This window comes from Suricata suricatta, chromosome 1 (assembly GCF_006229205.1).
Source record: "Suricata suricatta isolate VVHF042 chromosome 1, meerkat_22Aug2017_6uvM2_HiC, whole genome shotgun sequence".
NCBI classification, from domain to species: Eukaryota; Metazoa; Chordata; class Mammalia; order Carnivora; family Herpestidae; genus Suricata; species Suricata suricatta.
In genome coordinates, this window is record NC_043700.1 from 154123059 (window position 1) to 154135668 (window position 12610).

Genomic DNA, 12610 nt, shown 5'->3' on the forward strand with positions numbered 1-12610 from the left:
GTAATAGGAGCTCCTATAGTAGAAATTTCAATTTGTACGAAAAGATATATGTTGAAAATATACCCACCACCCAATTCTTATATCTGGCATGATCAATATTTGCAGTTTCTTCTGCTTCCATTCAGAGGTATCTTAGGCATATATAAACAAAAATGTTTATATTTCTCTCATAATTTTTTAAAATTTTTTTTAATGTTTTATTTATTTTTGATACAGAGAGAGACAGAGCATGAGGGGGGAGGGGCAGAGAGAGAAGGAGACACAGAACCAGAAGCCGGCTCCGGGCTCCGAGCTAGCTGTCAGCACAGAGCCCAATGTGGGGCTTGAACCCACGAACATGAGATCTGACCTGAGCCGAAGTCAGAGGCTTAACCAACTGAGCCACCCAGGCGCCCCTCTCTCATAATTTTTAAGTTTCTTTTATGTTTTCTTTAGTTTTGAGAGAAAGAGAGACAGAGCACAAGCAGGGGAGGGGCAGAGAGACGGAGACACAGAATCCGAAGCAGGCTCCAGGCTCTGAACCTTCAGAGCCCAATGTGGCACTCGAACTCATGAACCATGAGATCATGACCTGAGCCAAAGTCAGACACTTAACTGACTGAGGCACCCAGGTGCCTCTATTTTTATTTTTTTAATGTTTATTTATTGAGGGGGGGGGGAGAGAGAGAGAGAGAGAGAGAGAGAGAGAGAGAGAGAGAGGGAGAGGGAGAGGGAGAGAGAGAGAGAGAAGGGGCAGGAGAGGGACGGAGAGAGAGGAAGAGAGAGAATCCCAGAGGACTCTCATGTGCGGAGCAGATGCGGGGCTCCATGCCACGACCTGGAGTTCATGACCTGTAGGACGGTCAACCGACTGAGCCACCCAGGCACCTCTATATTTCTCTCTAAAAACACAGATAGTACTTTTGGCACATACTGATCTATCCTGACCTGCCCCTTGCTTTTTATGCCTTGAAGGTCAGTCTGTGCCCCTGGTGCGGGAAGAGCATCCTCATTCTTTTTTAATGGCCGCAGAGTATTCAGTTGCTTGAAGGTATTGAATTCACTTCACCACGAATGGGCATAAAGGTAGTTATCTATTCCCTGGTTTTTACAAACAAGGCTCTAGGAAACCCAAATCCATATGTCCATATATCATCTTCCATGTGCGGAATATAGCTGTCGGCTTACTTCTTAGAAATGGATTTGCATTTGTAACTTTGATGGATTCTGCCAAATTGTCCTCCACCAGCAGCAATATGTGCGACACTCATTACCCGCAGCCTTGCCAGAACTCTGTGCTGCCCAGAAACCTTTTGATCCTTGCCAGTCAGGGGAAAATGGAGTCTTAGTGTAGTTTTAATCTGCGTCTTTCTTGTTCGAAGGGGGCTTGAGCGGCTATTCACACGTTCAGGAAAACCAGCTCAATGTCATGTGACCGTTTTGTTGTTGGCAATTATTTTCCAAGTCTGTAGGGAAGGACCAGTTTTATTTTTTTTTCAATCCATCGCAGACTGGTATTTTTATAAAATACAATAAAAAAGAATTATTAGCAAAATAGAATCACAAACTCCAAAGATACATAAACACACAAACCCTTATTTTTTTTTTTAAATGTTTATTTTTGAGAGACAGAGAGACGGAGCAGGAGCTGGGGAGGAGCAGAGAGAGAGAGAGGGAGACACAGAATCCAAAGCAGGCTCCAGGCTCTGAGCTGTCAGCACAGAGCCCGACATGGGCCTCGAACTCACAGACCGCAGATCATGACCTTAGCCAAAGTCGGACGCTGAACTGACAGAGCCACCCAGGCATCCCACAAACCCCCATTTTTAATGATTAACTTGACAGATACAGAATTACTCTATCCATTCATTACACCTGGTTTTAGTTTCTGACCTTAGCTCATGGCAGTGTTAACCCTTTGAGTGATCTTGATCTTGCTGTAAAGAACTCCTTACTGTTTCTTTTTTTTTTTTCCATTACAGCCCTGTTTGGGGATGAGAGAAGAACTCTGTATTTTCAGTTTCACGGTCAGGACTAGATGTTTTTGCTCCATCAGAGTAGAATATCTCCGATGGTTCAGTACTGATCCAGAAAGGCAGAGTGTCGTGCAAACTCTTCCCGGCATGTTACCCCTTTAGTTCTCCCAGGCCGTGACATGGAGTGCTGGTCTCCAGGTTGTAACTTGATGGAGACCTTGAGCTTGAACTACTAGCCGGGGTTGGGTGGAGAATGCTCAAAATCACCCGATGAGTCCAGTTTGCAGAGTTGACCTCTGTGCCCTGGGCTTTGCCAGTATCCCATGCCACTCATGCTGCTCCTCTGGGAATGGATGGGAGGGGATCCTGGGGAAGGTAGGAGCATAAGAGACCTCATAATCAAGGTGGCACCTTGGTGGCTTTGCAGAACGTTGGAATGGGAATGAGTTTCTGCTTCTAGAGCACCGAGTTCAGTGACTGTGAGTGAAATTTCCTTCGTCTCCACCCTCAGCCGGAAGATAAACACAGACCAGTATCTTTTGTTCTGCTTTTGAGCTGAAATTTTATCTTTGCATGAGGACTTTATTACGGCGTCTCTAGGCACGTGGAGAGCCATTTTACAAACCAGTCTCTGGCTGCTCTTTAATGTCCCTTCCTGTGATGACTTGGGATCATTATGCATCCCAGGGTCGTCTTTCTTCGGTAGCAGACGTTTTTGTTCCTGTGTTATAAGTATTAAATGAAATCCTGTTGAGATGTTTTTCCGCGTGTTTGTCCCTACCCAGTATCATACAAGGCATGGAAATGCCATGCTGTCATGCAGAATGAAGATGTGTTTTCGCTGCCGGCTGTCCTGGGGGAAGCCTGCAGAGGTCCAGGAGGTGGGTGAGTGTGCGCCCCGGGAGTCGGGGCCGCAGTGTGTTAGCATGTAGATCGGGGGTTCACAACGGACCTCTGCTTCATACTAACACCTGACTGTGGCCAGTACTTTAACCTCCACTCACCTCATTTCCCTTACCAGTGGGTCCCCGGGAGTGCTTTGCCTGGAAGGAGAGTTTGGTTTAGGGTTGCTCACTGGGCTGAGTGACCTGTCTGCTGCCTAAGCAGGACGGGCACCCATAGCCATGCTGGGGTGTTATGAATTTGGTGGTTAGGTGATGAGGTGACGTGTGACCAAGGGCCAGAGAGCACACGCTCAGAAGCAGCTCTGGCTCCCTGCCTAGTCCCTATTAAACTGCACCTGTGGAATTACTAAAACTACAAATGAAAAGATCATCGCCCCTGACTAGGGGTCAGGAGTTTGGGCTCTGAATCCGAATTGCCTATTGGAGTTCTTGAGTTCTGTGTCCTTCACAGACTGAGTGCATGTGGGCAGGCTCCCTCCGTTCTTCATAAGTAGAACAGGGCTAGTGGACACAGTTAAGTGAATATATAGACAGGAAGTTTCTGAATGAGCGGCACATACTCTTCCCCATTTGCCAAATGTATTCAATTAGCAAATTTATTTCAGTGCCTTTTAGATGCCAGATGCTCTGGAAGGTGCTGGCAAACCAATCAGATGTAATAGAGTCTGTTCTGACAGTTTATAGTCTAGGGTAGAGATTAGCAAGCTTTTTGGTCAAAGGCGCTATAGTAAATATCTTGGATTTTCTGGGCCCAGTGTCTTGTCACAACTATTCTACTATTGTTTTGTGAAAGTAGCTACAATAAGTAAACGGGTGACTGTGGCTGTGTTCCAACAAAACTTTATTTACAAAAATAGTCGTAGCAGATTTGGTCCATGGATCATCATCTGTCAACCTGTGGTTCAGTGGGAAAACCTGTGAAATAATCACAAATATGTTATTAGAAATCGTGCTAGGTGTTGTAAAACTGTGAAATCTCACAGGATTATATAAGAGAAAAAGGTCAAGAAAAGTAGCTTTGAAGGAGTGACATTGAAACAAAATGGTAAGAAAGTAGCAGAAGGAAGAAAGGGCAGTTGCAGGGAGCATAGCTCCGGGGGCCAGAGAACTGGCCACACTAGCTCTTAGCTAAGAAGCTCACAATTACAGCCTGCACGTCTATCTTTTGGAGGTACGTTGGATATTTGGCAGCATTCTTTGAATTAAACAAAAATGGGTGTCTGACTTCCGCTCAGGTTACGGTCTTATGGTTTACGGGTTTGAGCTGTCAGCACAGAGCCCGCTTTGGATTCTGTGTGTGTCTTTCTCTCTGCCCCTCCCCCACTTGAGCTTTTTCTCTTTCTCAAAAACAAACATTAAAAAAATGTTTAAACAGAAGTGGCAAATTTTCCGATATATAATTATGCCAATTGTCTCCCCCTTCCCACCCCAACTCCTGTTATATAATCTTAACATGGAGAGATGAGCTGTATTAATATATTAACATGTTTTGAGGCACCTGAGCACATGACTCTTGATCTCAGGCTTGTGAGTTTGAGCCCCACATTGGGAGTAGAGATTACTTTTAAAAAAAATCTAAAAAACAAAAAAGATATATATATATATATATATATATACACACAAACACATTTTATTATGCATTCTTTTGGTAGTTTCTTTCTTTATTCAGGTGTTTTCATTATGTTGTCAGTATCTAAAAATTTAGAAGTTAGAGTTTTAAAGATTGCACATCATGTCATTATTAGGTATACAGTGTTTTACCCCTTAGAACTCATTTTTATTTTTTGATGTTTTCTCTTTTTGCCTTGTTAAACTTAAGATTATATTCTTTTCCTCTTTGGCTAAAGATTCACAGACCTTAAAACCACTTTGGGGAAAAAAATCTGCTTTCTTATTGACTACATCCTGAGATTTTCCTGACTTCCAGCCTCAGTTGTACGCTTCCTTTAAGCAGGACGTAGCACCCTCCAGTATTCTGCAGAGATTTTACCAAGGAGACACTGGGTCACTCATCGTGGACTGTTTGAAGGGGTGCCTCGGAGTTAGAGGTTTGTCTGTACAGCTGCGTGACCGCTTCAGGTTTTCTCGTTCTGCCGTTGAAAGGACACAGGTCTGAACCAAACTGACTTCATGACAGGCTTTAAGTTTCCCCTCTGAACTAGAAGGCCTGAGTTTCAGTTTCCCCAAAACTACAGGCAGTTACACATTGCCTAGAGCAAGAGAGACCACCTTCGCAACATGGAATCAGAAAAGGCCAGCAACCACCCTCCACATTCCTAATGGTGAGGCCTGTAGATAGAAACTCTAGATAGAACTCTGTTGCCTAATGGTAAAGTTAACCCATTAGTCGCCGAACAAGACCCTGAGCTTGTTCTATAATTGGTTAATTTCAAAGATACTCTAAATATTGTGATTAGGTCCCACCAAAAGTAACGAATGCTCTAAACAATGTGTATGGTTAAAGTTGCTGCCAGTGCTGTTATACCATCATGATTGGGTCACTGTCCCTATGTCACAATTTCTTGCAACTCCCCCTTCCCAAACCCCATAAAAACCCTACCCAGCCCTTGTTCGGGGCTGTCAGCACGGATCCACTGTGTTGGTGAAGTCTGTGAGCCCGAGCCCATAATAAAGCCCTTTGCTTTTGCATGTGTGGTCCGGTCTCTCTGGTGGTCTCTGGTCTTTGGGGATATTGCGATCTGGGCATAACACCGTTCTGGGATTCCGAGGGGACCCAACCTCCTTGAGAGCCAGTGTGGTGCAGTGGGTGGGAGCACACTGGTGTGAGTCCAAACCCAGTTCTGTTACTTGGCAGTGTGAACTTGGATCAAGTTACTTATCCTCTCCGGGTCCCAGTTTTCTTCTCTTTAAAGTGGGAACAATCATGGCATTCACCCCGTGGAGTTAAGATTTAAAGGATTAGAAGAGTAAAATGAGTAAAATACACCTCCAGTCCGTGGAGCAATGCCTGCAGTAGTGAGGGTGATTTGTGTTATCGTTGTTGTCATTATTCCTAATTACAGCAGGGGGATGCGTGGCCCTGTTCTCCTGAACCATCCTTGATTCTGGCAGGTGCTTCCCGACAACTCCTGAGGTCTTGGGCAGTATCACTTCGTTTCTGTTTCAGTCTCTCTGTGAGGCTGTAGGAGTGACTTTAATCAACAGAAGTCAGGGAATAGGAGTCCTTTTGAAGTCTAGTTCTTTATGTTCTTTTGTACTTTGAAAGCTTACATGATAAGTAGAATAGCCTTTTGAACATGGACCTAAACATATGTCTTTCAGGAACAACATTCTCTTCTTCTGTCACATATTTTAATTCTTTGTTTATAATGAATGACTTGTTCTCTGTATACCTGGCAATTTTTACATGTTCTCTTTGGCCTTTTTTGTGTGTGGCCCTTCTTTACTTTATACAAACTTGAAAGAGAGGTCGCCTAACCTAGGATGCCGACACATGGGCTGTCCTGGAGTTATCTTGGCCAAGCAGGCTTACTTCTCTGGGCCTTGAGTTTTTTCTTCTGTGAAATGAGTCCAGCTGGTCTCTAAGGGCCCGTGGCTCTAGTTCAGGTGCTCCCATAGTACGGCAGTATTCTCACTGGCTTGCTCAACCAGCACCTTGCAGTGCTGTCGTTCTGATTATATCCTCCTCCTGAGCAAGATTATCCCTCCTCCCCCTGAAAGAAATTCTAATTTGCTTTCCTTATAAACTACCTTGAAAATCACTTTAAAAAGAAATGCCTTTCTATATCCATTCCTGCATTTACAACTCCTCCTTCCCAGTGGTGGTGGTTGTTTATTTGGGGGTTCTGCAGCCCCCCCCTTGGCAGCCACAGGATTGCTCTCAGAAGTGCTTTGAAGAGCTAACATCACAGTCTTCTTGTTGGAACTTGTCCCAGCTCAGATTCTATTTTTAATAAAATGTGGCGCATTGTTTTTCAAAGGTTACCATTTTTTTTTTACTGATGGAAATAAGATCTTTATGTTTCTATACCTCCAGACCCTGTGATTTACCACCATTGATAAGTTCTTTTGTTCGGCATCTGGTCATGGAGTAATTATTCTCCGTGCCTCCCACTTGCCTTTTGTGCCTCTCTGCTGGGTGCTCGCAGTGAAGTGTAGGCGCTGGGATTTGTAGCACCTTGCAATTTGCATAGTGCTGATGACGTTTCCAGTTTGCTTGACTCTCCCTGTCACCCTGAGCAGTAGTTTGACTGGATTCCAGCTACTCCCCCACGCTGTCCACCCCCCAGTCCCCAGCCAGGAAACCAAGGCCAAGAGAGGGGAGTGACCAAAACCAAAGGCAAATTCATCCTGGGTGGAAAAAATGGCCAAGTACAGTCTGAATTGTGTGCTGTGGGCTTGAGGGAACTGGTCTGCAGGATAATAGTTTGCTAATTTTCATTAATTTTCTTTCATAACAAAAATAACCTAATGTCCAGAGTAAAAAATGATAATAGTTGGGAAGAGAACACGAAAAGCCCCTTGGTGGCCTCCTCAGGTCCCAGCCCTGCTCCTAGATCCTGGTGACTTGTGTTCATCATTTCTCAAGTATTCTTGAAGGGGTTTCCATTAGAATGTAGGCACGGAGGGGCACCTGGGTGGCTCAGTTGGTTGAGCATCTGACTTTTGATTTTGGCTCAGGTCATGATCTCACGGTTTGTGGGTCTGAGCTTCATGTTGGGCTTTGCACTGACAGCGTGAGCCTGCTTCAGATCCTCTCTCTGCCCCTCCCCCACTCAGGCATGGGCACCTGCTCTCTCTCGCTCATGCATGCTCTCTCTCGCTCTCATTAAAAAAAAATAGGTAGGCATTCAACACAGGCCTGGTCTGTGTGTGCCAAGTGCCTCAGATATAAGTGCTGGGCACAAAGCAGGGCTCAGTGTCGGTTGATTAAATGAATGACATTTCCAGTATTGTCCTGCACATTGTCACTCTCCAGCATGTTTCCACTTATCACTCTATCTTTGGACAGATTTTCATAGCAGGACCTGTATGGCAACTTCACTTTTTTAAATAGCTGCACAGTATTCCATCATATGGATTACTGTAACTTTTTAACCAGGTTAAGCTGTTTCTTTTTTTCTGTCACAAACCTTGCTCTGAGGACCCTCTGAGACATTGACTGTTGGCTTTTCTCCCCAATATTCATTTTACAGTTCTTTTTTTTTTTAATGCTCATTTATTTTTGAGAGAGAGGAAGAGAGAGAGAGAGGGAGAGACCAAGCCGAGGAGGGACAGAGAGAGAGAAAGGGACAGCAAACAGCCTGATGCAGGGCTCGAACTCACAGACAGTGAGATCATGACCTGAGCTGAAGTCAGACGCTCAATCGACTGAGCCACGTATTTGCCCATTTTCCATTTTTGATGTTAGCTGGTCATGGCTGCTCGAGTGAAGACCCCTTGCGGTAGGTATGGGTACCATCCCGGGGCCTCGGGTTGGGGGTGGAGGCTGTGTGGGTGAAGTTTGCCGTTGCTGCTGTAAAAAATTACCACAGACTTAGTAACTTCATTTGAAGCTGCAGAGGTCAAAAGTCCTCAAATCAAGGTGCCGGCTAGGCAGCACACCCCACAGAGGCTGTAGGAGAGCATGCGTTCCCTCACCTTCTCCAGTTTCTAGAGGCTGCCGGCATCCCGCAGCCCCTCTCGGAACTCTGTTTCTGTTGTCACATCTCCTCACTGACTCTTGCCCCTTGCCTCCCTCTCCTGAGGACCCTTGTGGTTACACCGGGCCCACCCAGATAATCCAGGGTAACCTCCCCATCTCAAATCCTTACATTAACTGTACCTGTGCAGTCTCTTGTGCCATGTAAGGTGACCAAGTCACAGATTCCAGGGATTAGGGTGTGGAGGGGCCATTGTTCTTTCTGTCTCGGGGACTGCCAGAGCCTGGGGGCAGTCAGGGGTGTGTGGAGAAGGATGATGGGGTACAGCTGGTGAAGAAGTTGAGGAGCCTTCAGGGGGTGGTGGGATGGAATTTGAGGTGTCCTGAGCTGTGTGAGGCTGTTGTGACAAGCCAAGTGTACAAGGGAGTGGGTGGTGAGAGGTGACGCTGGAGACAGCAGGGGAAGTCACCCGAGGATTTCAGAGTAGATTTGTGTTTACAAAGAAGTCTTGTGCTGCCATGTTGACAGTGGGGGTAGAGGTGGGTATGGGGGGAATCGGAGGCCACGCGGGAGGCTGTTGTAATCCAGGTGTGAGCTGCTGGGGGCCTGGCCTTGCTGGTGACAGAGGATTAAAGAGAACGAGATGGCCCTGAGAGACTGAACCCGCAGACGTGGTGGTGGGTGGGTCGGGCAAGACCACCCCAGGCTAGATCTCTCGTTGGCCAAGAAGGTGGCAGCATTGTCATCTGTGGGGAAACACCGGGAAAGGGTTGGAGCTGGGGCAAGTAGAAGGGAGCGCTCTAATGTGGAGTAGATGGCTTTTGAGGGCCTGTGAGACACACCAGGGGAAACGTCAATCTTCGCCCCGTCTCAATGAGCTCAGAAGTTTTCTGGAATGAAGATGAAATGGAAATGGTAGCTGCTGATGGATGCCACATGAGTGGTTATGGCCTGGACCCTACAGAGAGGCATGGTGAAGAGAGGGCAGAGGGCCTCAGTGCCTGTAGGGAGCCCGTAGGGAGCTAAAAATGCCCCCTCGAGTTGGTAGCAGTTCAAGCTCACGGATGAAGTGGGGGTAGGATTCAGACAAACATGTGGAGGTGAAGAAACAGAGAAGAATCTTAAAGATTATTATGGAAAATTTCCAAAAATTATATTAGCTTCCTATTGCTGCTATAAGAAATGACCATTGACTTAGTGCCTTAATACAAATTAATCGTCTTCCGGTTCTGGAAGTCAGAGCTTTGACATCAGCCTCCCTGAGGTACCATGTAGGATGTACAGGTCTGTGTTCTTCCTGGAACCTCCAATAAAGGCTGTTTCTTGCTTTTTCCAGTTTCCAGAGGTTGCCTGCGTCCCTTGGCTCCTGGCCCCCTTCCTTCATCTTCAAAATCAGCCAGGGCCTGTTGAGTCCTTCGTGCATGGCATCACTCTGATCTGTCATTCTGCTTCTGTCTCACAGTTGTAAAGAAGCTTGTGATAACATTGGCCCCACCAGGAAACTCTGGGACAGTCCTACTTTGAAGTCAATGGATAGGCAAATTAATTCCATCTACAAGCTGAATTTTCCTTTGCCATGTAAGGTAATGTATTCGCAAGTTTTGAGGATTAGGACACGGACATCTTTGGGGGACCATTGCTCTGCCTATGCACATATATGGTAAAGTCTAAACAAGAGTATGATGAGCCCCACATACCCAGCACTCAGCTCCAACAAAACGGTGTGGCCCCACTTCTCCCCACCTCACCACTGGGTTATTTAAAACCAGTCTTAGACGTTAGCTCACTCCTCCGTAGAAGTTTCAGAATTAGAGAGTTCTTTAAAGAAGTTGAGCCCTCATGGGACAGTGGTAAGGGGGAGGTCACTGGGAGGTGTGTGCCTTTTTAGACATCCGCAGCACGGGGCAGAAATCACATCATGTCAGCACCCTCCGCGGGGCCCTGCGATAGGCATGGTAAGTTCTGAGGGGAAGGATCTAACCAAGGAGGAGAGACTGGCTTGGATGGCAGAGAGGTGTCCATCATTAACGGAGGGAGACGCATAGGTTTGAAGGTTTGGGAATGAAATTAAGGGAGTTCCTCTCAGCTGGTTTAATTTAATCCAATTAAGAAAAAATTTTTCCCCTCTATTGAGTAAGAGGCCAGTGAGAGGCCCAGAGGGGAACTAGGGGATGTTGATGTTTTGAGGAGTTCCAGGGAATTGGAAATACTTGTTGTGGAGCGAATGAGTGCACTGAAGAGACGCTGTTGGAGGCGGGACATGTTCAGGGCCAGCTCGGTGAATTCGAGTTAGTCTGGCCAACATGGTTGTGGACTTCTTCCACTCGCATCGCACATCTATATGGGTGTACGTTCAGAGACGTTGGACCATTTGGCTCCTACTGGGTTAGTTTTTTGCGAGGGGGACAGGGTTTATAAGATCAGTTAATGACCCCTGGACTCTAAGCCGAATAAGAAAGAAGAGGGGTGATAGGTTTGGGTGAGGTGACTGTAGCCTTGGTGCTGGGATGCTTAAGGACGCTGGCAGAGCGGAGCCTGCATCGAGTATAGGGTGGTGACCGGGTCCAGAGGACATCTTTGGGTGTGAGGAGCTAGAGCAGAGTGGAATGAAAGACATGGGAAAGAGGACACCCAGTTACAGAGAGAGCAGGCTGTGGGAAGGCTCGTCCGCGTGGGTATGAGAGGACCCCGGATGATGACAGGAGATTGGGGGTGGGGGGTTAGGTTCGCTGTGAATGGAGGTCAACCAAGAAGAGGAGACCTTGCACAGAACTGGGAGGTGTGGGCCTCAGAAGGGTAGGTGTTTTGAACAGGTTATTATTTCTCATAAACATTGCCTTCCGCATGAGTGATCATCTCCCCAACTCTCCCTCCAGTGGGAAGATATTAAGATAGGTAGAAAGAAGCAGACTCGATCTAAGAATTCCTAAATAGCAAAAATCATGGATTAACTTGAATATATGGCTACCTCATAAAGAGAGATTTAATGAGCTCTGTCTCCTTGTGCTATACTTTTAGATCTGACATTCCTCCTGGGCTCTAAGCCATGTAGTCTAATGATGCTTCAGATATGGCTGTGGGTGTATTTAATATGCATTATTTATATTGATTTATGATTGGGATGTAGCTTTTTTGAAAACTTTCAGTGGTTTTTGTCTAAACCGTAAAATCCTGCTGTAATATGGTAACTGTTATTTAAAAGACTCAGCCTTGTATATGATGTCGCTTGTGCATGGTGTGAAAGGTGGTGAAAACCGCACGCGCACAAGAGAAGACAGTGGAACTATCAGATGCACAGATGACCACCAAGCTCCAGGTCTCAGCTGACAGGAAAGGGAATTTAGATTGGTGGGCTGTATCACGGGCCTAGAAAACATGTGAGAACAGGATATTTTGAGAAGGGAATAGAATTGCCATTTCTGCCGTGGTTCTGTTTGTGCAAAATTGGGTTCTTTTACATTTAACATTTTCTTGCTGACAAGTGAACCATATTGAGTGGTCCTCAGTCCACCTTTTGACCATCTCTTCCTATGACAGGAGATGCTAATTATATGAATCAAAAATAAGTCGCAGCAGCAGATTCATTGTTTTATAAAACAAAATGGTGTCTCTTCCTATCTCCCAGATATTTGAAATTCTCAGAACTGAGTCCTTCTTGGGTAGCCTGAGAGCGTGAGAAGGCGATGGAATGATGATAGAGCCACCGGTATATGTGGGGCCTGATGCTCCCACCCCAAACTACTTACCCTGTTGGTCACTTTTCCTAATTCCAGCGCATTCATCTGGGCCTTTGGGGAGAAATGGGTGTGGTATTGCTGGTGGCCACTTGGCCCTCAGCCATGTATTCCATTGCTCTACGTAGCATTCGGTTAAGATCGGGGCCTCCCAAGCCTGACTCCTGGGTTCAAGTCTGCCACTTCCTACCTGTGGTCCTAGGGCAGATTTTTTTTTTAATGTTTTATTTATTTTTGATACAGAGAGAGACAGAGCATGAGAGGGGGAGGAGCAGAGAGGGGAGACACAGAACTGGAAGCAGGCTCCAGGCTCTGAGCTAGCTGTCAGCACAGAGCCTGACGCGGGGCTCGAACCCACGAACGTGAGATCTGACCTGAGCCGAAATCGGAGGCTTAACCGACTGAGCCACCCA